This window comes from Gossypium hirsutum, chromosome D11 (genome assembly GCF_007990345.1).
Source record: "Gossypium hirsutum isolate 1008001.06 chromosome D11, Gossypium_hirsutum_v2.1, whole genome shotgun sequence".
Taxonomy (NCBI): domain Eukaryota; kingdom Viridiplantae; phylum Streptophyta; class Magnoliopsida; order Malvales; family Malvaceae; genus Gossypium; species Gossypium hirsutum.
The window spans coordinates 52,108,650-52,114,640 of NC_053447.1; the positions used below are offsets into that span (position 1 = coordinate 52,108,650).

Genomic DNA, 5,991 nt, shown 5'->3' on the forward strand with positions numbered 1-5,991 from the left:
AAAACGTTTACCTTGTTATCTGCTATAGTTATAAAAGGTTGATCTAAAATCGTGGAAGCTTTTGAAAACTTTAATGTTTAAATTTCGTGTCTTTGAAAACAGAAATTATTTTGAAAATTCATCTTCTGCTAAACTAGCAGTTTAAAATAAGTAGCAAAAGCCCAATTAAAAATTAAAACAAACATAAATGGCCTTTTTACATAAACAAAACCCAACACAAACTTTAATTTTAAATAAAAGCAAGTATAGAACAACTGTAGTTGTGTGGCCACCTTCGAGTCCCTCGCAGCACCGACCCGCCTACAACTGGGGATTACCTGTATAGTTAAACAGAGGGGTGAGTTTATAAAAACTCAGTGTGTAATCACCTATCAGTCAAATAGTAAACAACATACAGTAGCGGTCTAGGCCTGGGCCCTATTCAGTGACAGTACAACGAGGGCCTTAGCCCAATTTAGTAGCAGTGTGGGCCTTAGCCCAATACAGTATCAATGTGGGCCTTAGCCCAATACAGTATCAGTGTGGGCCTTAGCCCAATACAGTGACATTATAGTACAGAAAATACAACTCAGCCCAATCCAGCCAACACACAACTCCGTACCACCAACACACCATGTGGGGATAAAATCGACCCACCCAGCCAACACACCAATATCGTAGCAAAACTGCCAGTAATAGAATCACAACAAAGCTGCTAGTAACAGTATACGTGGTAAAGCCACCAGTAGATCCATAGTCGTCTTGGGCGACCCCTGCAACCTTATCAGTACAGTACACTTCCTCCAAATATAACAATCCAACCCCATGCAATATGTCATGACATAATATCATACGTGTATGCAAAATGTCATGCTCAATCATAGTCTTACATATCATAAGGCCATAACAATCATTTCATCTCCTAGGGGTATAAAAATCATTTTACCTTATGGGGGTATTTCAGTCATTTTACCCTTTGGGGGTATTTCGGTCATTTTACCCTTTTGGGGGTATTTCGATCATTTTACCCTATGGGGGAATTTTGATCATTTTACCCTATGGGGGAATTTTGATCATTTTACCATATGGGGTATTTTTGTCATTTTAGCTTATGAGGGTATTTCAATCATTTTACACTATGGGGGTATTTTGGTCATCTTACCCTATACAGGTATTTCGGTCATAATAGTGTAAATGGGCCCATTACTCAGCCCAAGTGGGCCCACATGCTAGTATGGCCCGTTCAGCCCAGATTTCGCCACGGCTATGAGATCTACATAGCTCAGTCCAGTATTTACCACAAATAGTGGATTTCATCTGTGTGGGGCCCACGAGCCCATTGAGCCCACACAGCCCATTTCAGCCCAACGTGGCCCATTACGGCCTAAGCCCATAAAAATGCTTATAGAGGCCTCCACAGTCTATCGCCCATGATGCGTGGGTTTGGCTTACCACATGAGAGATCGTACACTCGTGTGGTCTCAAACGCCGTATTTCTGGCTTTTTGGCTTTTGTTGTTCTACTGTTACATGGGGTGTTTACACACCTGATGCGATTTATCATCGAGAACAAGGAACAAATGAGATGTATATATCTCTCCACAACAACAACCTCCCCAAATTCCAATATTCTCTCCTCAAATCTCTCCAAATATCCCTCCTTAAATCTCTCTATGACCAATTCAAACTCCATTTAGCAGTTTTTCAATCCAACTCTACCACCCACACGAATTAGGCAGCAAAATAAATACTCCCTTTTTGATACTCCACCACTCGAACCTTAGACTCCATGTACACTCTACACGCCCCTTACCACTAGACCAACAACTCCTTTGTATCATATTTTAACCACAATAATTTAAGAACCTACTCTCTAGATCCAAGGATTTTATTCACTTAAAATAAAAATTTTGCATAAGCGAAGGCTTGAACCCCTGGCTTCTCAGACACTTCCAAACACTCTTAAATCACTTAACCACTGAAGCAGACATTCATTTATGTCACTTCCTTGCACAAATAAATATTTATGTGCAGTCTTCTAACTGTTCCCTTGTTCGAAACCTATTTCTTCTAGGCCTAAAATTCGGGATTTTACATTTGTGCTTTGTAAAGATTCTTAATATGTATTGTTCATTTTTCTTTGATAGTGTGTTATTTCTTCCTCTTCTTCTTTGGCTTATTTTATTGCTTTCTCCACCCACAGTTGAGAATCTTGTATTCACTGAATCACTGTAAGTTCTTTGGCAATTAAATTCTTTGATTTTATTTTACTGTTATTGAAATTAGTATTGGAGAAAATTGACCCTTTTACTATGATTTGAAGATATGTAACACTTTTAATATCTTGCAGTAATGGCTTGTCTGCCTTTAATAGTACAAATTGTGAGATGTAAAAGAATTGGTCTTGCATTGACAATATGGTTGCAAATGTGTACAGTTGAGTTGATTCTTAGTTACATTGGGTGCCATCTATAGCCTACATACTTATAGACCAAGGATTAGATCCTATATTTTAGATTTTTATGCAAAACGAGATTATGTGAAAAAACTTGTATATGCTGGTGACGAGACCTGCATTGAACAAGTTAGGATGAATAGAATTACCTTTTTTAAACTATATGAGATGTTACAAACTTTAGGGAAATTGAAGTCGTCAAGGAATATGCTGGTTACTGAGCAAGTGGCAATGTTTTTACATATCATTTCTCATCACCTTAAAAATCGAGATATCAAGCATCACTTTAATATGTCCGGGGAAATCGTTAGCAGATCATTTCACAATGTTTTAAATGCTGTCATACGCTTACAAGAAGTGTTATTTAAAAAGGCAAAGCCAATTACATCTAATTCTACAAACCCAAGGTGGAAATGGTTCAAGGTATTAGACTGAGTTCTATATATAGCTTGTACATAATTTAGTTGATTTAGATTTAAATATAGTATCCTAACTCAAGGTTTCATACATGTGATGTAAAATTGCTTAGGTGCTTTAGATGGAACCCACATCAAGATTAGGGTTCCAATAGTTGATAAACCTAGATATCGAATGCGAAAAGATGACATAGCAACAAATATGTTAGGTGCTTGTATACCTGATATGCATTTTGTTTATGTTCTTCCTGGTTGGGAAGGATTTGCTGCTGATGAACAGGTTCTTCGAGATGCCATTAGTAGGAGATATGGACTAAAAGTTGCTCATGGTAAAGTGCAAAATTAGAGGACTTTGAATTAATCTTTAATATCATACTTTTTTGGGAAATTAACCATGACAAATAGTTTTTTTATAGGTTATTATTATCTAGTTGATGTTGGATATACAAATTGTGTGGGATTTCTTGCACCTTTTAAGGACAAAGATATCATTTAAATGAGTGGCGTCAGGGTTACTAGCCAAGTACTGCGGAAGAATTTTTCAATATGAAACATGCTTCAGCACGTAATGTTATTGAAAGATGTTTTGGGTTATTAAAACTTAGATGGGGAATACTTAGGAGTCCATCATTCTATCCTATGAGGGTGCACAATAGAATCATTATTGCATGTTGTTTGCTTCATAATTTTATTTGAACCTATATAAGTCTTGATCCTATTGAAGTGGAGTTGGGAGAAGGATTACCTAGTAATGTGATAGATGACGATGAACTGGATATCGTAAATATTCATCCATCGGATGCATGGGCTACTTGGAAGATGAAACTAGCCAACCAAATGTTCGATGAATGGCAAGCATCTAGAAATTAGTTAGGTTTAGGGTAAAAATAGTAAACGTTAATTTGTTTATGTTATTTCATGTATCTAGTTTATGAAACTTTGGTGGTGTTTGAATTGTTTTTTGTATTGTACTAAACTTGTTGAATTATAATTTATTTTCTTTTGATTCATCATGTGTTATAATTTTACAAAGTGTTGACCTTTTGATTCATAATAGTGAACTTAATTTTAATTTGTTTTTTTTTCTTAAGATAGTTATGTCAGGTTTTTCACAATCAAGTGTTTCTTCCCAAAATTCTCGAGGAACCAAAAGGAAATGGGTTCCAGAAGAAGATGCTGCGTTGGTTGCTTGTATGGTCGACTTGCACAACGTTGGAACCTTTAATGCTAATACGGTTATCAAAGCCGGTTATTTAAATGAGTTGGAAAAAATGTTAGAAAAAGTTTTACCCAATGCCATGTTGAAGGCTAAACCTAATCTTGAATCGAGGATTAGGACATTGAAAAGGGATTGGTTAATCGTTTATGACATGCTTAGTGGAAAAAGCAATAGCAGTTTTGGTTGGGATGAGCATAGGCAACTTGTTGTTGCTGACAATGTGGTGTGGAGCTTATATATAAATGTAAGAATTATTTCAATTCTTTATTATCTTATTTTGACCAAACTTATATCTAATATGAATTCCTCATTTTTATAGTCATAAAGAAGCAAGTCAATTCAAACATCGTAGTTTCCCTTATTATGACCAACTTACTGCCATCTACATAAAAGATCGAGCCACTGGGAAAGATGCTGAAGCAGCCGCTGATATTATTGAAGAAATAGATGTTTAGGATGTAGCTACTACAAATACTCATAAAGAAATAAACGATTTCTGTGGTTGCGAAGTTGATGTTTTTTTGGATGAAATGGATCTTTCAGCTACACAATCGCAACCAGCTAGAAACCAAGGTGATTCCACATTTTCAAAGAAGAAAAAAATTTTTTGATGCAAGTGATCATATTTCTTCTACTTCATTTAATGATGCTACAACTTTCTTGGCGGAAAACATACGGACCGTTGGCGTTGAAATCAGTAGGAGTATTGCCTCCGAAGTGCTAATTCAACAAAATTAAAAAAATGACCATTCAAGAAAGAGCTCTAAAATTATATCTAAGATTATGTGAAGTAGAAGGTTTAACTGAGGATGAGCGCTATCATGCATTGAGAAAATTCCAGATCATCCAACGCAAATGCTCATTTTCTTTAGTTTACCTTCTTCTGTGCGATTAGAATGGGTCAGAAGATTTCTTGTTGACCATTAAAAATCATGGTTGTGTTGATGATATTTTGGTAACTTTTTGTGTTTGTAATATTTGGATGGAATAATGACATGATAGAATGTCATTACAATGTTGTAACTTTTTGATGTTGTAAAATTTTATAACATATGGATTATTACATATAAACTAATGAAATCATGTAACTTTAAGTTAATATATGAATATTATGTTTGGATGTGAAATATAATTCTCAAGTTATTTATTACTTCTAATATTTTGTTTTCTATTCTAGAGTCACTACACCAAAACAGGCTTTCAGTGGCCTTTTTTAAGAAGCGCTGTTAAAAGTATTAGCGCCGCTAAAATGCCACTATTGATAACGTCGCTAACTTTTACGGCATGTATGAGAAAAAACACTGCTAAAGATCATGTTCTTTAGCGGTGCTTTACACACAAACGCCGCTAAAGAATATGACCTTTAGCGGCGCTTTACCCACAAACGCCGCTAAGGAACATGATCTTTAGTGACGCTTTTATCACAAACGCCGCTAAAGAACATGATCTTTAAAATCCAATTTAGAAATGTATAATTTAATTTGAAGACATATTAAAATGGAAATTCATGAACAAGACGTATAAGGAATTTTGATCAAGGTACACTGATACCAATAGCATGATCAAAGAACTTAATCACATAAGGAAAACACATGGTTAGACAGATCTTTTTACATTTTAATACATCATAACCATAATTGGTACAATTTTATACCCTAATTGATGCACCAGCTATAGTTTCCAGTTGAAGAACCTTGATTCCATTGACCTCCTGCAGCCAATTTTACAATTTAAAAATTAGAAATCCACCAGAGACGACATGGTAAAAAAGTGATACAAACCTTCGGGTTTGGAATGATCTCCATCTTGAGTGCATCAGCTTCCACAAGCCTCTTGATAGCATTCAGGTTGACCCACCTGTAACATTGATTATTAGTACTAAGCCGAACAGACAGTTCTAACATGTTAAGGCAATATGACTTA

The 5,991-nt window shown here is 35.6% G+C and overlaps 1 long non-coding RNA gene across 1 annotated transcript; it reads right to left on the reverse strand.

Annotated features, from left to right (window-relative positions):
• Positions 1–5,543: 5,543 nt before the first annotated feature.
• LOC121223099 (uncharacterized) lies at positions 5,544–5,931 on the reverse strand. The gene is made up of 2 exons (XR_005920483.1): positions 5,850–5,931; positions 5,544–5,779 (listed from the first exon to the last, which is right to left on the reverse strand). It is a non-coding gene; the product is annotated as an uncharacterized lncRNA (long non-coding RNA).
• Between the last annotated feature and the right edge of the window lie 60 nt (positions 5,932–5,991).